The sequence below is a fragment of the Gadus morhua genome, chromosome 8, assembly GCF_902167405.1.
Source record: "Gadus morhua chromosome 8, gadMor3.0, whole genome shotgun sequence".
NCBI classification, from domain to species: Eukaryota; Metazoa; Chordata; class Actinopteri; order Gadiformes; family Gadidae; genus Gadus; species Gadus morhua.
The window spans coordinates 10,296,278-10,320,136 of record NC_044055.1 but is presented as its reverse complement, the minus strand read 5'-3'; positions in this window follow the sequence as shown (position 1 = coordinate 10,320,136).

Here is a 23,859-nt window from a genome sequence, read left to right as displayed (position 1 = left end):
GAAAGATATTCCACAGATCTTGGGGCGACGTGTCCCCGTCGATAATTTGCTTATTTGATGTTCCTGGCGGAATGAGTGAAGGCCTTGGATTGGCGTGTCGGCGCCCTGTTTACCTGTCCTCCCAATGAACAAAGTCAATAGTTTCAATTGGATTCAGACACTGTGGGTGGGGGGGGGGGGAAAGAAACACATTGCAGTTGTAATGGAGGTCATGCAGAACTAGAGGTAGCTTGTTGTTAGTGAGCTTATCAATTTATTCACAGTAATGCCCGCCAAGGCTTTGTGCCTGTGTTAGGGTTGGAATTGTTGAGCTGAAACTCTCGTTTATAAATTGTTTGTTCGATTCAATCTGATGGACGACAGCCAAACATTGAATCCCTCTACTAGAGGTAAAGCTTGGCTTAGGGCCAGGGTAGAATTGTAAACACACAAAAAACGACGTGCTTTGACATTTTGTAGCAAACCTCTTTTTCAATTTGAATCTTTTCCAAACGTTGGAAATGTACATTCATTAAATCCACCATTATAATGTCCATAATGTTTAAATGGAGAAATTTCCCTTCCAGGCAAATAACTATCTGTTATCCATGTTGATGACATTTCTTTCATCGTATCACACTCATTGAAGTTGCCCAAACATCGTAATCGCAAATGCCAAATTGGACATCTCTAATCTTGCTATCTCTCCTGTCCCGGAAACGCACGTCCAATATTTGGTATTCACGTATTTTAACATACTGGCTGAATTGACACGGAGGAAAGTCCATGAGCTATCTCAACAGGGAGAAAAGTCACACTCACGCAAATGGCATGATTGACTTTGCAGACGGAGCGTGACAAGTTTCCAGAGAACAAGCCTCAGTGGCCTGACCTCTCTCCCCTGTCGTGTAGCAGTCGTTCACTGTGATTTCTCTGGGTTAGCGCTGACAGGCTGCGACAATGAATTGGTGGCTTCTCAAAAGGGACTTTAACGCTACATTAGGTCCGGGTCCCGCCTGCTCCTGGGTGCGCGCGCACACACACACACACACACACACACACACACACACACACACACACACACACACACACACACACACACACACACACACACACACACACACACACAATAACAATTTAGCGAGACACTGCTGTTCATCTCAGCAGAATCTCTAATGATAAGTTTGCCATTGAGACTTTTTCTCTTCTGCTGATTCCGTCTTGCCGGGATAACATTTACATTAACATTTACTCTCACACTCTGGCTCATTAGCGAATGGCTTTTATCCAAGCTTTCCAAAGAGCGCATAACAAATCAAAGCAGCCAACTGTGTGGAATTAATGACTTTGTAAGGTCCGAGACACCGTTGGCAGAGTGTTGATAAGACCAAAAAAGGAGCAAAAGAAAGTCAGCATCAACCATGAAAAGGCTGCAGATGTGTAGCCCAGGTGTTTGTCGTTGTTGTTGTTTTGGCGTTTGAATGTCCTTAACGGTGTCATCGCCATGTTTACGATGTCACCACGTGGTCTTCCGTTGCGCTCGGAAGCGACACGTTGTGTGAGTGTCTGCGTTCCTCTCGTCCACCCGTTAACCGTAGCGATGGAACCCCGGGCACAGCCAGAACCTCGACGCCGGATTTGCTTCCGGGCTCGCCGTGCCTATGAATCGATGTGTGTGTGTGCTCACACATGAAGCGCTCACTAATGAGAGGCAGGCTGGAAATGCAATCGTGGTGATCAAGGGGGTTGCTAGGGGCCACAATAATAAGTCACAGCTTTTGGCCCGTGTCGTTTTGTTGTTGTGGATGCATTGTGTGCTTTTTATTCCTCCCGTCAGCACTCCTCCCTCACTTCCTTCCTCAAGTCATCTGGCCTCCTCCTGGTATTTGTTTTTAAAACACTCATCAATGCCAGAAGTGTTCTGATCACCGCTCCGTCATCTGGGTGGGAGGGGTGCGCAGCAACGTTGGATGCTGTTCCTCTGGCTTTATTAAGCTCCTATGCCTCTCTCTCTCTTCCCTGCTCCCCCCCCCCCCCCACCATCCACACAGCCCAGTAATGTGCTGACTGGATAAGTATGGTGTCTGGCCTGCGAACAGACTGTAAGCCCCCCCCCCCCCCACACACACACACACACACACACACCCACACATACATTAAGTTGCACCCTGACGATGTTGGGGGCTCAATCTTTGACTGGGAACAGGGATATAATGTGCACGGAGCCCTTTCGATCGAGGCTATTCGAGGGATATTCTAGAGAGTTTACTGATGTGGTGGCATTTTTTTTTTCTTTATTTTGCTCAGCACTGAGGCTTTCAATAATGACATGCAGGTGCATGAAGGGTAATAAGTAATTTGAGTGAGAATACGTCGACAGAACCCATTACCTTCACTGAAGAATACTTCACATATCCACTTGTATCAAAAAACATGAGGGCATATAAATAGGAAAGCGCTCTTTGGACTCTCCGAAAATTGGCCAAACCAGTGAATAATAACTCGTTCAAATGGCTTTGTGGCGGATGTATGACTCAACTGGATGACCCCGCAACCTGTCAATCACCAGGGGAAATACGGTGAAGGATTACTTCAGGATTTGGCCTCAAAACCACCCGTTGGAACTTAATAGTTGCAAAGAGACGCAGGTTATGAATATTTGTTGTTATTTTTCCCAAATGTATGTTAGTAACCATTTATTAAAAGAAAATACATAATCTAGATCACATACTCTATCTATTTTAATCATAGTTATGAATATTGGTGGGTTGATATTAAGACCTAAAATACTCAACAACAAAAGAGGGAATAACAACACTGTTTGGATGCATTTACAGCTAAGCCAATTTATTGGTAAGAAAAAAGGGACATTTTGTGCAGTTGCACAGATGTTCTCATAAAGAAACATTTTACTTTTAACACAAAACACTGCTTGTTATGCTCACGATTGAAGCCGATATCAACGAAAAACCAGACCTCAAGTCGAAAAATTAACTCCAGGATGTTATTGCAGTCCTAAAATTGTTAACGTTATAAAGGGGTTATTCTAGGGGCTCTTGCTTTAAAGGGCTCTGGTGAAATGTGATCAACTCTGATGTGGTCTCTGATCAGTGGTGGGAGTTTTTTTACCAGAAGGAAATTCCCTTGCTGGTTCTTGGCATCATCAGAGGCTAACAACAAAGCACTTTAAAAAAATGTCCACCCTGGTATTACTGGGCAAAAATGGAGCAGGTCAAGGAAAGGACAGAAGAGAGAGTTTAGAACCAAGCATTAAATGTTAATCTCTTTGCCAATGTGGTATTGCACGTTTCACACTGGTGCCACCGGCTGATCCTCTGAGTGATGTCTACTGCCCAAATAGTTTATGGTTATGATGAATTACTATACAAGCAGCCATTTGTCTTATTGTAATTATTATTGTAATGATGTATTTAATATTATAGTGATTGACCAGTGGATTTTTAATTAACTGGAAATATCTGAATTGTGTACAATTTCTAATAGACACAGCCTGTAGTTCTAATATATCCATAGTTTTTGCATTGAAGAAATGCATACAATTGACAATTTGGTATGTAACTGCTTATGTAATTAAAATAGACCTAACAGCTCTGGATGTAGGTCATGTTCTGGAAATATAATTAATTTAATGTGGGAGTAAATTGCCTTTCTTTAAATAAAGAAGAGGGACAACACACACAACCTTCAAACATACAGTCCATTATTGAATATGTTGATGGACTGAACTGTGGTCAGGAACTGACAATAAGGTCATGACCGAATCCCTGATAATGTTTTTTTTTTGTGATCGAATCTTGGAATCCATTTACCTGTCTTAGTTTCGTGTGTCCAGATATGAATTACCTGAGATAAACGGGACTCTCTAAGGACTATTTGACCTTCATCTACACTCCAATTCAACAGAACCGATGATGATGTAATCAATACATTGACTAACAGGCTTTAATTCTTCCACGAAAATCAATTCATGTCTTCATGCATGATTTGCAATTGGCTTGGCTTATGGTTTCATTTTCAGCTCCACAACAACCTGCACAACATCTATAAATGTTGTACAATACTTGATTACAATTTCATGGTGCCGTTCTTCTCCCTACCTATCATTTGTTCTTGCGTTGTGTTGGAGGCCTTCAATTTTAAGCTTTCCTGGGGAAAGCAACAACTTTCAGCTTAGCTATGAGATAGAAAACTAAGGTACGGTGGAAGACAGAGGAGCACATTTGTGGTCTATTGATTCTCCCGAGGATCCAAACAAACAGAAACTTGTCATCGTGTCGGTTGAATAGAATTCCTTTCGTACTGCGCTTCGCATTGCCTATTCTGATAATGAAGAGGCTACAAAAGAGCGAGCCTGGGTCCTTTTTTCTTTGGGAACGTGGCCCCCTTTGTGAACAGAGCAATCGCTCACCTTTTGTGTAGGTAAAAAGTACTGTGGCCTTGATCGATCGGAATTGAACCAAAATTACCACCTGGATAGCTACAAAAAAGCACTCTCTTTAATTAGCAGAACTCTTTACGGTTTTAATCGGAAACGAACCGGCGATACATCGTATTGTGTGTGCGCGTGGAATCCTCAATGCGCCAAACATCTGCCGGCGTGAGACTCTCCCCGTGGCTAAGGAGGGTCTGTTGGAGTGAGATAGGGGATTAGCTAAAGAGCTGCCTGCGTACCTAACAAGAAAAGAAGAAATTAATAAATCGTACAAACGGGAGTGACGTGTAAACATTTGTCGTCTGCCACCGTGCCGTTCCTTTGGAGACTCCTTCCTTTGGGTCAACAGCTGCTAAATGTTTAGCGGGCCAAAACCCCAATCAAGCACTGTTGGTTGGCAGATGCCCCAGAAAAAGCAGGGGGGAAATATCACAGGTTGTAAAAAAAAAAAGGGGCGAGGAGAGGCAGATGTTGGCTTATTAATAGAGATGCGATATGGAGGTTGTCTGGTTCTTCGAAGCGTTGCAGATGCCCCATTATAGTTGCTATATACAGTGTGTACCCCAGATGGGTTGTCTCCTGGTTTCATCTCATTCTTCAGTGGGATCCAGTCTGGCTGTCGCAGTGCCACGACTGCATGCGTGCAGTTTTTTAAATCGCATATAAGTAACCTTAGGTACTGTGGCATTTTGGTGGCCTCGCTGTGGTTAAGGCCCTGGCTTTATCAATAAGCGCAGAGTAAATGTCATTTGGATATCTCCCCTTTTAATCAGTACGCAGAAAGTGTTGTTTTTGAGCCGCAGAGGGGTAAAGAGCCATTGTTGGGAGATTTGCCCCGGGTGCCAAAGTGTAGGCAAAAATAACAATGAGGGATTGTGCGTCTTAGAGGTGGACACAGAACAGTGGTCCATGGAGGTGTTTCTGAATGCAACACACTATATCAGACAAGAATCTCTATTGATTTGTCCAGACTCATTCAACTGCCTCAGCCGGCTATAAATCTCACTTCACAGACACACCGAGCGCAAGGGCAGCATGCTGCTACGGACCGTCTGATTGCTTCAAGAAGCAAAAAATTGGGGATTCACCATAATGTTGATTTACGGAGGATGGGACGGCAGCTATGAATGCGTAATCGTTTCTATAGAGTAATCTTAATGACCCACGCTAAGGGGCTTCGTTTTCATCCCTGTTTATTCATTTTTGTCTTTTATCTGTGGATGGTAAATAATCTTCAAAAGGCAGGGATGAACTTGTGACACGTTTGGTGAAGGAGGTAGGAGCCTTGCAGTACAAGGAATAAAAGTTTTAATTCTCGCTATGCTCTGTCGCTTTGTTGGGTAGAGTCAACAAAGAAGTTTTTCTATTTCAGTTCATAAGTTCATAATGTAAAATGGTTTTCTATTTAGTTCAGATCGTTTTAATAAATAGATAGATAGATGAGCAATCTTGTCTGGGGATTTTCAAGTTTGAAGTGCAAATACGAGGTCAACTCCTGCTGACCCAAAAGCAATTTGGAGCTCAGCTTTTTTATGAAATGACCCCAAAAATCAAGTTGTTTGTTATGGAAGCTCTTAAGTACAAAAAGCCACATTCCATGACGCATTAGATTGTTTACTGAGATGAAAAAAACGATAAAAGGCATAATTGTGAACTGGCAAGGTTTTCAACCAGGGGCCCCGAAGCTGTTGGAGTCTCCCCAGCCCCTGTCCTTGCTGTGCGGATTTCCTCCCTAAGATACACTCATTGAACCGCCATTATCATTACCGCCAAGATGAGGCCGGGCCCACCCATTGCTAAATTCTGGTAGTTGTGGACATAAAAGCAGATCGAAGGTTATCAACCCCTGCCTCAGCCTCCCTCCGTCAGTCGCCCGGCCGCCAGCGGGCTCACAGGAGCTGCGTTGGCTATGAGGGGGGGTGGCTATGTCGGAATGTTTTCCAATGCATTAAGCCCTAATAGCCTCATTTGAAAACGCGTGATTTGCATACGAATTGCCAGCCTTAATTGGTCGTCACACAGCACGCGGTCCCGCGATGGCCCCGCTCCTGATTGTCGACGCAGCGGTGTGTGTGTGTGTGTGTTTGTGCGTCTGTGTGTGGTTGTGCGTCTGTGTGTGTTTGTGCGTCTGTGTGTGTTTGTGTGCGTCTGTTTGTGCGCAGAGAGAGCCGGGAACGGCAAATATAAAGATGATAAATAAATGCATTAGTCACAAATGTGCTTCGAAATGTCAAAATAAAAATAAACACGGGGCCCCGGGACGCGAACCTCCCTGACGGCGGGCCGTTTCGCCACCTTCCACCCTGGGTGGAAACGGGAACGGGGGTGGGGGGGGGGGGTGACGGATCTGCCGGCCTGCCCACCCGGGCGAGACGGGGGTAATGCACTGGATGTGTAATCACTGATCAAAAAAAAAAAAAAAGTTTGGGCTTGTAGTCCGGGCACGTTCGCCTTGTCACAGCCGTAGTTTTTACAATCCACTCTCTGCAGTTGTTTCATTCAGTGCTCCCTTCCCCCCCCCCCCCCTCCCCTCGCTCCCCCTCCCCTCGCTCCCCCTCCCAACTCCCACCTCTCTTCTTTCTGTGTGTGTTAAGAGAAAGGAAACACACACCGCCTCCCCCCCTCCCTCACCCACCACCACACTCTCTTTTTCAAGGGGAGGAGGGGGGGGGGAGAAAGAAAGAGGCTTGAGGAAAAGGACCCTCTTGTTTTCACCGCAATGCAAGAGGAAGCGTGAGAACCAGCCGAACCGGGCTTCAAGAACATTGTATCTGTCTGTTAGGATACAAAATAAAAGCCCTGGCAACAGAGCGAAAGAGCAAGGGACAGAGAGAGAGAGAGAGGGAGGGGGGGGGGGGGGGGGAGAGGGAGGATGGGGGCCACGTGAAAAGACTTCACCACTCCCCCAGTAAATGAGATTAAGGTGAGTATTGATGTGGTAATAAACGGCAGCACACTCACTGCAGCCCCAGCTCCACCCTGATAGCAGTTGTTTTATACGCCCCGCTTTGAAGGGAATCAACGCGGGAGACAACTATCTCAATCCTCCTGCGTTTACGCTGTGCCAAGCCTCCCCCCCCGTCCCCCCCCTAAAATAAACGTAACTAATAAACTAAAACACTAAACTAAAAGTCACTCTGAGCTTGAGACTCTGTCAGTCCCTTTACGCCCGGCGGTGAATGGTGATGTACGGACATAAACACAGCAGATAGCCGAAGAGCCACCACATGCAAGTTTGCCCTGATTGAAGTGGAACCCACACAAACCCACACTCACACCCCCACACACAAACCCCCCCCCCCACACACACACACCGAACACACACAAACACACTCCGAGCACACACACACACTGAACACACACACACACACACAAACACACATACCGAACACACACAAAAACACACTAACACACACCGAACACACACACAAACACACACACACAAACGCACAGCCGCGAACTAACAAACACGAGCGAACACACTCACACACACACGACACCACATCACACACACATACACACAAGAACACGCACAAACACACACGAACACAGACACACGAACAAACACACACACACACTCACACAACCACACACACACACACACACACCCAAACACTCACACACACACACTTGTGGTTGGGTTGCCCCCGGAAGGCGCGAACGCCAGGACCCTCCATTAAGCTCTGCCTAAGCTCTGCTTTCAAAACAGATGCTTGAGCAGGATAAGGCCGCGCGCTGGGAGGAGGACCGATAAGCCTGGGTGGGATGTTGAGTCAACACTATTTTTTTTTAAAGAAGAAGAAAAATACGGGTGGCAGTTTGGCAGTGTACTGTATGCATGCACTGGGTTTGGTGGGAAACCGTTTTTTGATGTGTGTTTGAGTGTGTGTGTGCTTTTAGCATCACACCGTCCAGGTGTGTGTAATGAGGATTTTAAAAAACAAAGGCCTTCTCATGGGATAGATGGGATGACACTCCTTCACGGTTCCAACAAATAACGGATGAAACGGGAAGACGTAGGCCTAGTAAACGGGAATACCGACTTGTGTGAAGGATGATCGGGAAGCAACGGCGATATCATTTCTTGGTTTGTACTATTGTTAAGGCATAGATGCAAAAAAAAAGGATTCATCATCTTTTTTAATCCAATTACGATAAATAAATGAAGATGTTTCTGCACACAATGTCTCACCAGAATGTGGGTCATTTGCGCTGTAAAAGTAGAAAAAAAGATGAAGAAAGTAGTTCACCCAGAGGCACGAAAATAGCAAGAAAGAGCGAAAGTCATAAACAAAGCAGGATAAAAACAAAAACCAAAGAATGTTTTATTCATGCCTTGCCTGATGCAGAATGTGCTCAAACACAGGTGGAAAATGTGGGTCATGAAGTTTATTTGAAACGTAGTAGTAATGTTATCCAAGCTACAACAAAAACAAGTATTGTGTTCCCCGGCCTACACCTCACCGGACCAGTGCTTAGAGCCAGAGGCTGTCTCTTAGTGTTGGACCGGTGGAAGCTTCACGTTGCAAACCGTGACAAATTAACACGTTACTTCCAACCCCGAGGTTCAAGGGCATCTGCGACTAGCTGAAGGAGATCTCGCCGCACAGCCCAGCCCCTGCTCGGATGGCAGATCACATGTTCCTGGCCTTCTCTCTGTGGTGGAGGCCTAACCCCTCGGCGCGTCCGGTTCAGTTGGGTACTAGACGAGAGCAGTGCGGCCCAGCAAGTGATCTCTCTCCCTCTGGTCATGTGATACGTCCCTCGGCGGATCAGATGACCGCTCTGAGAGAGGGGGCCAATCGATAGGCGCCGCATGCTTTCACTTTAAGTGTGTCATTTATTATTCAACGTCTTTATGTATGCATATGGCATTAGATAACCGACGTGTGGAATCAATGTCCTCACCGTAGAGAGAGAGAGACGGGCTTCTTGGCAAAGGCCGCCACGATGAAAGGAAAAACAAGTAAACTGAAAAAGAGTGAAATCAAATAAGGCCTGTTTCAGCACCAAAGAATGACGTCATGTTTATTTTTTTTTCGATTCGGGGCCTTGCATCTCATTTATTGTAAACATTTGCATTTGCCGTGCTTTCCCCCCTCCCTCCCAGTAAGTAATCGGTATCGCAGGCATCTGCCTAATGACCTGAGACAGCCCCGTCATCACATCCCATGATAAACAGCTTATATCTAGACAGTAACTAGATTATGTTTTAAGGGGGTGCTGGGTGCATATCAGCGTACGGTGATGTGTTATTTCATCCCCCGTGTAAAGATTGCATTAGGTGACTGCGGGAACATTTAATAAAAACCCAATGAAACAACCACACTGATGCCGGTCACTGGAGGCGAGAAATGCTAAATCTCAGCTAAATCGTGTTCGCGCCATGCTTGGCTAGCCTGCGCGCCCGTCTTTGGCTTCATGGCAAAAAAAAAAGCCATTATGTGTAGTCATTGAATTTTATGGCTACTTATAGCCGCCGCGCTGGACATGTACGGATAAAATATAAATAAAAAACAACAGGCAGCAGTCCAATTACCATCGGGTCACCCAGTCACGTGTCAAATAATTTATAGCCCTGCTGCTCTGACGGCTAGCTGGTAACTTCAGCCCAACAACGCCCCAATAACTATTTATGAAATGATATTGGCAGTTAAATCACAGCTACGTTCATGGTCATGAGTATTTATGGTCTCAGGCCAGTACTGTTTAATTTGTGTTTGTTTCTGTATGAATTGTAGCAAAGCCAGTCCAGCCAGCCCTAAGTTGTACATTAACATAGAATCCCTCAGACTGAAGGCCTGTATATAGCCTCTATAGAGTTTTGTCTGGGCATGTTAACATCATTGCACTTTAAAAAAAATGATTGATTTAGCTCTCACTTTGCCACATGCTCACAGAACCCGCTTGGAGTCGGCATTCGCTCCTGAAAATCAAGGTCTTAACGGGATTATCCACGGATACGACCGCGTAAATAAACCCCACCAATGTCACGACAGAACGTTTCTCATGCCTAAATTAGACATGTGTTACATTTGTGTGTGTGTGTGTGTAATCACAACTTCAACAAATTCCTCTGCTGGCGCCGTGCTAACCGTTAGCAGGGCTAAAAGGGACCTGTGAAGGTGACGCGTCTGAGAGGTCAAGGTCGACGGCGTTCCCGATGGGAGAGCAGAAAGGAGCTCTGGGGGGGGGGGGGGGGGGGGGCACCTTCCGTTCACTCCACTTCACACAGCGTATGCTGCACGGGACCAAGATACACACACACCGATACGTGCGCATATATGCACACGCACACGCACAGACTCACACATGCAAATGCACGCCTGCATACGCACACATGCAGCAACGTGTAATTCCTGACGGAATGTGTGACCTTCGCCCCCACCACTTCCAGACAGTAATTAAAAGGCAGACAGTGTATTATGTGGCTGCCACAGTTGGTCAAATAGAGATAGAGGGATTGGGAGGGCGGGGGGGTCGTGGTTGGTAGGGGGGGTAGGGGTCCCTTGGGAACCAGGGATGTGATGTCTGAAATAGACCTTGGATCCAGGGTGGGGGGCCACGACGCAGGAGAGTGCTGTTGCTCGTGGCCGGAATGTCGCGGCCTTCCAAGGTCTTCGATTAGGACGGGACAGCATCCTCATTCATAACAAGCGCATTCCTGTAGCTTTAAAGGTTAACGGTCACGCCCACCAACCCTGGCCCTAAAATACACTGCATTCTTCATGGATTCATTTCAATTGCTTTAGGGGGCTTCGGGGGCTGGCTGGTATTGGCGGCGGATGAGGAATAGCGTGCATGGCAGCTGTCAGACACGCTCATTTAAAAAGTTCCTCAGCACTGGCGTCAACATTATTGAGCTGTACGCCTCTCCATACCACTTTTAGTCTTAGCGTTGGCAACATTAAACTAATGGGCAGGGAAATCTGCATCGGCACAGTACAGGAAAGAGAAAATAGCTCCCTGTGTAACCCAGAGGGTTAGCGATTTAGCAACAATGGCATCATTATATCTTTTAATTGCATTTTTTTAACTCGTACATTCCAGCTAGGAATATTTGAATCCACAGCTGGGTATGTTGTCGTCTGTTCTGGGTTGAACAAAGTGTCATTTTGGGACTATTGTTTCATGGAGGAAAGATGATGCGTGCTTCCTGCCTGAGATAATACAGTGCACGCCCGCGAATGGAGGAAACGTTGGCATCGAGAGTGAGGTTCACTTCTGAGTCATTCTGCAGATTCGCAGGATTACGGAGAACACAATGAGAACCTTTCATGGATGGAGATAAGCATATTGCGAGGGGGGGGGGGGGGGGGGGACAGAAAATAGAAGTGCAGAGACACGCTGCCAAAAACAAGTTTAGGCTTGCGATAAGGGGCAGCGATAGAGGCTGGACTGAAAATATTAATTGAAAACGGTGAACCTGGTAAAAGGCACTTTTTTTTGGGGTCCCAAACAGTAGAGACATGCGTTGCATTTGTAATTGCATTCCTCCATCCGTCCTGAAACAGTTCCGTTGCCACGCAATGACCGCTGTTACGGACAGTGTGTGTATATTAGCCATATTTGTTTCAACCGGCAGACCCGAGTGCAGTTCTCCCTGGACCACACACACCGTGTTCTGCAGCAAAACCATCAACAACCACAGGCTGCTACCTGGAAAACCGCCATTAGGGCTCCAGATCTTCCTGGCACCGCATTCGTCTCCGGGTCTCGCAAATGAACAGACCGTCAGCCTACCGACTTTGTTTTGATGCAATTTGTCAAGCCAGCTTAATTTGGCCCGTCTAAAATGGCAATTAGAAATTGAATGCATTAGTCAGGCTCAAGGGGAAAGTCACCTGAGATCCAGCACCTCCCGCAAATACGAGCATGTGGTCGTTCCATGTGCGCGATCAATATTAATTTATATGACTGCGTTCTGCATATCTTTTTTTTTTGTCTCTCTTTGAACACTTAAGGAAGCTTGTCGCCATTACAGTCCACGGTTTGTTTCCTCCGGCGCGTACGCTTCAATACCGATTCAGAATGACGTGCCGGACGTCTGTCACAATGCCCTGCTGGGAACAACCACCGCCTAGTTACATAAAAAGAGGGAATCAGCTTTTTACACATAACACATTGTCATTTCATAAAACCCGTGCTATTTGTGGTTTCATTAATTGTTCCCTTTCGGATCTTCGTCAGGTTCTTCGCAACCCTCCGTGCCCGAGAGACACCTGATTAATTATAATGATTGGCTGGGTGGGTGGGTTTGGGGGTAGGGGTTAGGGGGGAGGGCGGGGGTTGAGGGTGGATGACATTGATGTCCATGTGTGTGTTCTGTCAACTCCCTCTTTATGCAAGAGTCGGGGCCATGAAATTGGACAGGCCAGTTTAGCGATTTTACGATCATTACACGCCGTCCCTGGAGTTCCATTATCATTTTTTCTGTCTCAACCCCCCCTCCCCCCCGCGCCATACAGTTCTCAGTTGTAAATAAAGGTTCCAACTCCCCATGCCCTAGCCTAGCTTTACCAGTCTATTCATGTTGACTGGCCTTTAAACAATGAACTTCGCCATTGGCGATGATTGGAAACTGTTGGAGAAAGAGTTGTTATTGTCAGACTTTTTGAATGCCTACTCCATATTCCTCGTGTTGATTTTTTCATGGAACAGAGGGTTTCATAACATTTATTTGAACCTCCGCAACCTTTGTTTTGAATCTGTTTTGTATGGCGTCTCACTTAGAGGAACATTTCAATTAGTCATTTGTAAAACACTTTGTGCCTTTGCTTGAAAAGTGCTATAGAAATAAAGTGGATTATGATTATTATTGGCTTACCCTTAAGCAACTCTAAACCGTTATCTACTGAAATACTACTGCTACTAAAATTAACAATGTTTGTCATCATATTTTTACTGATATATATTTAGGTGGCTCCGCTTACGACAATTAAAAGCCCCAACTGACAACATTTCCCATGCCTTATTACATCATGCTTGTGTTTACCATGACCTACAGTGTGAGCAAAGGACAGCCATTTGAAGAGCATCGTTCTGCAGCCGTACAGACTGGACACCTTTTGAAGTGTCGAGGAAGCGGGAGGGAAGCGCCAGAGGGGACGTAAACATGGAGGGTTCAGTGCAGGTGTGTGTTTGAAGCTATATCAGAAAGCAAGAACCAGAGGGAGGAGGAGGAGCAGCAGGAGGACGCGGAGAAAGTCATAGGAAGAAAGATTTTGTTCCTAGGCCGTGCCTTGTTTACCCAGCCCGAATCACAGGTTTAAGCAGCCGGTTATGCGTTTGTTTGTCTGAAATATTTAGGACAGAGATTTGGCTGGGGAAATGATTGCCAAACTGGCCTCTTCCCCCTTATATACTGCTGGGGGAGACCCTGAGCAAGGCATCGATCTTGTGTGAAAAGACTGAGAAATGGCCGTGCTCAGTCAAACATTAAATATTGATGAGATATGGCTCAGAATGACAGAAGTGCAATGTACGACATACAGTAACCCAGACCACTGAATTACCCTTCATTTCATTTGTTTCTGTGATGGTTGGAACGGTCGAGGCTTGATTAGTTCAAGTAGAATGTTAATACCAGTAAAGGCTAGTTCATATGGAAAGCCACGTATATAAACCAGTAAGTCAAATCAAGGTAGAGTTGTAGTTTTAAGCGAAGCGATTGAGATTACGTCACTTTCAATAGTTGAGGGGCGGGCGGGGTTGAAGTTGGACAACGTAACTTCTGGGTGATGAGAATTAATTGTTTAAATGTGAGAATGAGAAACACATGGGGAAAACTGAACCTAAATAATAGCTAATTGGCTGATCAGCTAGACTCAAGGAACTAGTTTTAAACAACTTTAATGACGATTTATGTCTCGATTAATGAAATAGAGGGACATCTAGGATAACATTGCATAACATTGCATAATCACTTAAATACAAATGAAACCTTTCATAACTTGTTCATGACCTTTCTCCCCGTTTACATCATCATAACGCTTTCATTATTTTAATACAGTACTTTTAGACATAAACCATCCTTTATGCTTCATAATCCCAACTGTAAAAAAAACTAATAATAATGGACAGAAACCCAACACATTACTACAAACATTTAGCGACCTGCATGGCATGCTTGTGTCTCTTCCCTGACAAAAATTCCTCCATCTTTCTCTCCATTTGTAAGCTGAGACACCCCCTCCTCCTCGCCGTAATCCCCTGACCCCAAAGGATGCGGGCTTGGGTCTTGTCATTTAAAATGGAGATGTACGAGCCGGCGTTCTGGGAGCCCCGGCCGAGTCCTGACGGTTCGGCCGGGGCTCAGGTGTCAGGAGCCATTTCCCGGCCAGAGGCCTCCACCCAAACGAGATTAGGTCCATTTATCTGATTCCAGATTGCACTAAACCTATTTCAACTGTCATTTACTCTCTGAGTGGGTCATTAGTCCTACATCTGTTTTGTTTTGCTGCCCATACGTTTGTGTGCGGGAAAGGTTGGCGTTTTCTGTTGGGTTTCCCTCTGTGTGTGAAGGCATTCGGCGATTTATCATACAGATCTTTGGAATAGCTGGGGTTCTCCCTGTGAAGAGATGGATCGGATATATCTGCATGGGTTTTCCTCTGAGGATCAGAGCTGTCGAGAAAATACATAGTAAAGAGGCCATAATACACCTTTGAGCCATTGTGGATGAGAAAGAGTTTGGAATTTAATTATTGCTTTTTAACTTAGAATTATATTTTCTAAAGGAGGATTGAGACGGGTTCCAAATGTTGTTTAATAATCGATTTCTGAGTTGAAATATATAAATATCTCTAAAGATCTCTCCAAACTTCCAATGAGTTCAGTGAAACCGGCAATAATGTGAAGTGTGAAACGCAAAAATAGAAAGCATAAGCGACGCACGCACATTAAGAGCCGCACACCCATACACGCGCACACACACACACACACACACACACACCACACGCGCACAGACACAAATACACACACAGGTCCTCCTAAGTGTGAACCTAACCCTTGCAAAGCACACCTTGGCAAACCCATTTAGCCCTTTTCTGGTTCATTTCTTTGTAGTGGAATTCAATTTTGGAACAAATCAAAGTGATTCACCATTGTGTGGGATTTTCCTTTTAAGATTACAGTGAGTGAGGTCTCCACAAATGGCTCTGGATGTGTTTTCACTTTGTGGAGTGGTGTTGCACCTCATAGTTTATTCTGTCATGTCCTGTCACTTTGGGTTATCGCCGCTCTTAATGACGTGTTTCAATCCGGACCTAGCAGGAATAATAATGGTAGGCGGCCATTGTTTTTTGGGCTGTCACCTTATGAATACAACCAGTGCCGATGGGAGGGATTTTCTTTACGACTTTGAAACTTCCCCAGCAGGGTGTTGCAAAGCTCCTTCTTCCGAAGATTATAGAATTAAATGTTTCAGTTGGCTATTACCCTTCCCAGTGAATGACGTTGTACAAAGAACCTGCCGGCAAAGTATTTTCAACTCACGACAGCTCACACTGCATGTGTCGGCAACTGCGCCGTAGTCTGCTTGTGTGAACAACAGATAACAACAATGTTCGCGAGGGCTGACAGATGTGGGTCAAAGGGAAGGGATTTTAAGAAGTGTGCCAGTGCAGTCCCAAAAGTTTGGGGTGGTATAGGGTTCACTGATAAGAAATGTGGTGAAAACTGGGTCTTCAGTTTAAAAAGAAGGGTTAGAGTCTTGCAGCCTATTTGTGAGGTGCCCCCGGAATCTGAACTAGCGTAACGTTGAGCAATCAAACCAACAAAGCATTCATTATTAAACCGAAGATAAACCAGAGAGGTTTCCGAATATGTTCATTGTTCAGTAAATAGCTAATGATTACCTCAGGACAAACAAAAAAAACGGACTTCTGAGATGCACGTTTTCCGGCGAAGACTTATTTTTGTGTTCGCTCTGGGAATGGAAGTCACTGCCTGCCTGGCCGTTGTTGTTTCGATGTTTAGTCCATGTTCCAATGTCGGCCCCTCACCTCGCCAGAACCCCCCCGTCTTTCGGTGTAATGAGGACATTCTCCTCGTTGGAAGGTTAATGGTTACACGCAGAGACGGTGCCCGAAGAACCCAAACCCTCGTGACTCCTCAAGCAATTCCACACACAACGTATCTTTTTTTCCTCTTCTTTCCTTCTGGTGGAAAGAGAGCCCATTCACCGTGTGAATGAGCCAGGTAAATCCAATTCCAAGAAGCAATGGGATTTCAGATGGGGAGCAAATTGCACTAAGGTGATGCTGGACTGGTCAAGAGACCCTTGAGGTGAAAAAAAGAAATGCTCACTTCTATACAATAGAGGACACTGCTGTTATCTTTGCTGTTAGTCGTGTTTTTATAATTGATTTCCCCCTCAGGCACAATGGCCGGCCAATAATGAAAGGACTGTCATTCCTGTTCCTTTGTGTCGCAACTTGATGAGGTCAATGGCTCAAGGTGGCCAAAGCTCACCTCTGCTGCGGGTCCCATTGTTCTCTCAGGAACTCAGGTTGGTTCGGCATGGTTGAAGTCGCAGGGAAAAGTTCCAGATATCAGAAATATATATCTATGAAATCATGGAAAAAGGATAGGTTAAGTGAAACTTTACGGGTCTGTTGAAAAGCCAAGGATGGGCCAGCATTCCGATGGGGTCTGGGTCATTTAAGAACAAATGTTCACACTTCCGTACACAAGGTTACGCTTCATTGAGAATCACTTTGGATTGACGTCGATGAATATTGCATCCTTTTAAATCACTGACAGTGACCATGGAGAAAGTTTGTCATGTCTTAAGAGGTCAATAATAAAATATTGACTCTCCCAGAAGTAGGCACTCTGAAGGTAAGCATTTAAAGAATTTGAAGCAAAGTAGGCTATATAGTCACTCAACAGGGTCAGGATTGAAGGAACAGTTTTGAAAGATTTTTTGTCCTCTACCTCCTCTCTTGTCCCGTCGTAGCCTCAAGGCAACCTTTTAGACCTAATTCTGTAAAGTCCACAAATTAAAATACACTGTTGCCTGTCACATCCCATTCAGTTTACACAACTCAACTCAGGCTATACCTTGCCTTTTAAAAGATAACGGTAATTACCTTTTTTGGCTCAAAAGGCCTTTTGAGATTACAAAGGTTTATGTAAAGCAAAGCTTTGAAAAAAATCCCACAAGAGTATATGGGAGAATTCAGACTCTTAACAGAAACATCGGGCACTATTTTAACTTAGTCTGAAACGCAAGTGAGGAGCGCCAAACGCAAGTAGCTTTGTGGGCGGTTCTATGGCGAGGTTGCTATTTTACTGGCAGATAAATTACTCTTGCCAAAAGGATTGGTCTGAAGTAGCCTCATTACCCGTAGGTGTGGTTTGGGCGTAACGTGCAATAAACCAATGAGAGTGGCCATCTCCCATCCCCTTTAAGAGCCATGAGCGCATTTGAATCTGACGAGTTGATATTTTGATAGCGCGTTTGCAGTCGTAAGATGAGACAGACGCATGACCACATGAATTTTAAACTTCAAATGGCTCAGTTCATGGCCAAATAATATGGCCTAATTCACACATGGAATAACGTCTATTCCACAACTTCAGAAATACTGAGTCCTCAAATAAATTTTGACAAAGAGAACACGCATATGATATTTGGTAACTGTGGTTCTATTTAATGATATACGCAATACATTAACAAACGTTGTTTCTTAACAGTATTGTATGCATTATCGTTATCGGCTTGTGTTCCTAATATGCATGTGTCCCCCCCCCCCACTAATAAACATTGCCATGGACTGTATTATGTGTTATGTCTTTAGTGTGCGTGTGTTTAAACAGATGGATGTACACAAGCGTGCCCGCATTCATTAATTATTTTACACACACGCGTGCGCGCCCGCATTCATTGTTTTCTCACCATCAAATACTCATCAATCCTAAAAGTTATCGGCTTGTACATGTCTGTGTTAAGAAAATATGTGTTTGCTCTACGGTGTTTGCAGATGCATCGAATTAAAAGTACAACATATTACCGCTGTATCAGCTGTTCTTTCCCAAATAATTTACCAAGAATGTGTGGCTAGGTAGATGAGAGAAGCAAAGTGTATGCGCGAGGTGTCCAAGCAACATTATGCATGCGCCCTTAAAATAGCATCTGAACAACGCGCCACTGCCTTTAAACCAGGTATTTCCTGGTTTGCGGAATTGTTTTCTGAAACTGCAAAATAGCACCAGGGAACGTTTGCGCCAGAACACGCCTCCTCCTTTCGCCGAACCGCCCCTTGGGGCGCAAGATCATTCCCTAATTTACCGACGTGTGGCACTGGAGGGAAAAGAACGCTCTGCGCTAGTTGCAAACTAGCAACGACACATGCCTCAGTGTAGAAAGTCAATTGCGCTGGATGCAAGATAGGGCTCATTGTTTCTCTGTAGGAGAGTCAGCAGGCCTTCCCAGTGTAGTCCACCACCTAAGTTTGTGTGAGCCTCGCATGGCACTACCTGTAGGAGAACTACTCCAATTAAGAGCAAAACCCAGAGTTGACACTCCACTGGGATCCTCAGCAGCTAAAGCCTCGTGCCCCCCAACTCGACACCTCCGCCAGCATAAAAAAAAAAGAAAATAGCACAGGGTTTCGGTGCACCTGTCTCCCTTTCATACCACCCACCCTCCCAGCCTCGACGCTCGTGCCACGTAAGCCGTGCTTGTAGTGGGGAAAATGTGCAGAGCAGTCGGTAGATGGAGAGATGAGTGGAGTCGAGACCACTCACACTCTGTTCACAGATACGTAGTGCTGCCTTGCTAGACATGCATCGGGAACAGGAGATGAATGCTTAAGTACTATTACTGGAAGTGCAAGTTGGTAGACAGTTTGATTTAGTGAGAAATGCCACAAGCGGGAAGATTTGTTTCCCCCCTCGCCCACTATTCTGTTTGGGATGCTGCAGACCCTTGGAGATGATGCAGTCTGGTGTTGCTCCCGGTTTTATCTGTTTTCCTTTAGTTAGTTCTCTCTCTCTCTCTCTCTCTCTCTCTCTCTCTCTCTCTCTCTCTCTCTCTCTCTCTCTCTCTCTCTCTCTCTCTCTCTCTCTCTCTCTCTCTCTCTCTCTCTCTCTCTCTCTCTCTCTCTCTCTCTCTCTCTCTCTCTCTCTCTCTCTCTCTCTCTCTCTCTCTCTCTCTCTCTCTCTCTCTCTCTCTCTCTCTCTCTCTCTCTCTCTCTCTCTCTCTCTCTGTCTGTGTGGGGGGGGGGGGGGCTATCTAATCTTTGAACCTAATTGTACTCCCTGCTGAGTCATGGTGCATTCGATGGTACTGTATATGAAAAATGAGCAAGAGGAAGTGATGTGACAAGTGGCAACTCACTCCGTCCATTTGCCCATGCACAGAATGTGCTGCACCAATGCATGCTGGGTGCTGCTGCGTGCGCGGTCTTCAGGAACACATCACTGCATGTTCATGGACATGTACAGGAGTGCTACATCCACATCCACAAGAGAAGGGTCAAACACACATGCAGTATGCATGTCAACAGACCCACACACAAGCACGCATATACAGTGTCACGCGCACACACGTATGCACACAAACCAAAACCTACACACAAACCAAAACACACACACACTTACACACAAACAAAAACACACACACCAACACACAAACAAAAACACACACACCTACACATGAACAAAACACACACACACCTACACGCGAGCAAAAACACACTCCTCCATCTCGTTGACAGTACCGGGCCCCCCTACATGAAGAGTGGGGGTGTGGGACAAGCAATTGAATGTCGACGCAGGTCAGGATAATAAGCTGGTGGGGGTTTGCTGACTCCTGCTGTTTTTCTGTCCCCCCCCTGCAGGATTGGTGCCCAGTGACCCTCAATTAAAGGCATCTTTAATTGATCATGTTCCATATCCAGTAGTGGAAATGGGTCGGGTTTTCGGTTTCCCGGCGCCGTCATTGTACGTGTCTCGCTTGGCTCCTGCCTTGATTAATTGTGGAAGAACGTACATCTCTCGGAGAAGCGGAGTCAGTGTAATTAACTATCCACTCAAGGTCTGCCTTGAAATTAATAACTGTGATGTCTAATCAAGATTTACATCAAACAGCAGGGAATGCCATTTGAATATTTGATCAGACCACATACTATCAATTCGGCGACAGGCTACATTCCTTATTATTTTGCCACAGTATTCCCGTTGGTAAAATTAGTCAAAATTATGGAAATAAGCTCAAGCTGATCAGTTTTATGTGGTATCAGCACCTGCCTCTGAGGTACCGGTCCTTTAATTAATTGAACAGTAATTAACAGTTAAAGTCAGGATCCTGAAAGAGAGTGAACTTGAAAGGCAACGCTAAACTAATGAGGTTCTACTTTGAAGTGATGAACTCTCTGGGTCCACGGTAATCGTGGGCTTCTGGGCTTGGGCTCGGTTTATCTGGAAGGCACCGCGCTAGACGGGGACATGTAATGCTGTTCTTTAACTTTGTTTAACTACTTTTGGCATCGGACGAGACCTTGACTTTATGTTGTTGTGGGCTACACTATATTTCACCGTAAGCTGCCCATATTTTATCTCTCGAGTGAATTATGAAAGAGCAGGTGGGAGCTTGACCCAGACACGGTGCACACCCAGTTCACATTTGCATCTAGAGGGAGGATGAACCTGCAATATTTGTGTCTTTATTTGTTTGTTTGTAGCCACAGTGTTCCCACCAGCGGAGGCTTGACCGTGAGGCTACTAATATATTTAGATTCCCGCCTCACTATGCGGAAATGTCGTCCACGTCTCTCTTTACACATTAAAATCCCTTTGAACGTCAATCCGACCTGATATATTGTTAGTAGATGGGCTGCTATCTCTCTCCTCTCCTTGTTATTTATGATGAGTAGCAACAAGGCTAAGGTCAAACCATTGAAAGACACAGCTCTAGAGTTAGTATTTTTTCTATTCCGACTGCTAGCAATGCCAAAAGGAGGCAGGAGGTTGCGTCAAACAAGAGAGCCGGTGGTATAATTACTGTACTTCTGAATTCAATGTGACAACCTCTGACACAGAGACTGTAGATGGCGGAGGACTGGGCGACGGGTTCTCCTGTGCCTTCTATTTTTATATCATAGCTCTATCATGAACCGTGCCTGTGTTGGATGCTACCGGGGGGAGAGCAGAAGTGTTAGCCGGAGCCCCTGAAGCTGTTCACCCTCCATCAGAACTTGGGAGGTGTACGTTACTTGGGTTGCTGGGGGGGGTTGGGTGGAGTTGTTTACTTTTCTCCAGGAGCCAGCCAATCCTGATCCTTTGCGCAGGTGTGCCATGAGTCCACACAAGATGAACCCGACAGCTTGAGTCACAGGACACACTGGGAACGGGTGATATGCTAATCGCACAAACAAACAAACACTGACAGAATTCAGTGGGATTTTGAAGAAACAAAACTACAATTTATGCTAGGTAATAAAAGGGACCGGGGGGAGAGGGAGGAGTGGGAGAGAATTATTATTATGGGTTAGAAAGCAAGAATCCTAAAAGCATAATAATTGGCTTTACACTCATTGGGAAATGCAACGCTGTATCTTTAATTAAATAAATCTGTGTGTACAGCCCTCGTTGCTAGAATGACAGACAAGGGAGAGAAAATATTTGTGTTTCTTAAGCTACAATTCAAGAGTTTCTTTAAAACTAACTGCCTGCAAGAGTGGAACCCATGAGTGTCTTTAATCTGACTGAAAACTGCAGGAGACAATAAAGGAATGATGCAGAAGGCTTTTGAGACTATTTCTCTATGATATATTGCCGGTCCGTCTATCCATCTGTCTGTCTGAATCTATCTAATTCCCGGTCTATATGTCTCTGTGTGTCTGAAAGTCTCTCTGTCCATCCAAATCTCTGCCTGTCTATCTCTCCATCTGTCTGTCTTTATCTATCTCCTTTTCTGTCTGTCCGTCATTCTTTCTGTATGTCTCTCTCTATGTCTCTGTTCGTAAGTCGTCTCTTTCTAACTCCTTGTCTGTCTGTCTCTATGTCTCTCTGTTCGTATGTCTGTCTGTCCCTTTCTAACTCTCTGTCCGTCGGACACAGACTCGTGCGTACTCCCAGCTCCTCCACCTGGAGCCTGCTCCTGTGGGAGGGTTGTTGCCACTCAGATGTCATTAACGTCAGGTGTGCCGTTTCAGCCCAGCAGACGTGGGGGCGGGGGTTAGTTATTGATGTTGTTGGGGGTTGCTGCGGGGGGGGGGGGGGGGGGGGGGGGTCATTGCGTCTGCCTGCCTCTTGTCTAACCAGCTTCCGCGGGAGACCGCTGCCGCCGGGGGCGAATCATCCGGTGACAAAAGCAGACGAAAGCGACGGCGACGGATATAGAAAATAAGGTGTTGTGCTGTGCACACCACGAACTGAGGTAGTGGGCTCCCAGGGGAGGGAGGGGGGTGAGGCCTGCCTCTAAACTCGTATAAATAATGGTTATTAGAACCTGCCCTGCTCAGGGACGGGAGATCTCTTTCTGCTTTTTTTTCTTTTGTCAGCATTTCGCTCAATGGAAAGTTGCTGGAGGCATGAGAACGACGAGGAGGAAGATGATCGGCGATGAGGAAGACTAGCGCTTGCAATTACAGACAGTTTAGTTGTGTGTTGGTACCGATGGATACATTACGGCACTAAAGCTGCCACAATGAGATGTTTCATTACCCGGGCCGCTCCACGGACAGTGCAGGGCACAAATGTTATCTTGGACTGAGGCTCCGTTTTCCACTGACGTACCCTATGGAAATCAGACCCGGATCCTAACGGAGGCAGGCAGGGTTAAATACAGCATACACTGTTTTTACAGCTGCATGCATGTTTGCAATGCAATGATGAAGCGCATGCATGGGTAATGCAGCCCGTCAAAGTATTTTCACACACTGTGTATTATTGCTGTATTGTATGATGTATAGTATTGATGTTACTGTGTCATTTGAATTGTACATTTAATATACATGGGGGGTGGGGGGGGGGGATAAATAAAGCATACAGCATACTGTTTTTACAGCTGCATACGTGTTTGTAATGATGTAGCTCATGCATGGGTTATGCAGCACGTCAAAGTATTTTCACATACTGATGTGTATTTTTGCCCTATGGTATGACGTAGTATTGATGTTTGTGTGTCTATTTAATTGTACATTCAATACACCTGCACCTTGTTGAAATATTCTTTTATACATGTAGCCTTTTTTTTTTTTTTAAATATACATGTATGTATTATTTATATGTGAACATAAAATGTGAGGGGACATAAAAAAAAAAACATGTTGATGCTATCAAATATGTGCTGACATGCAAACAAAAATGTACACACACACACACACACACACACACACACACACACACACACACACACACACACACACACACACACACACACACACACCCTTGTCAGGTTCGGCATGGCACCAAAC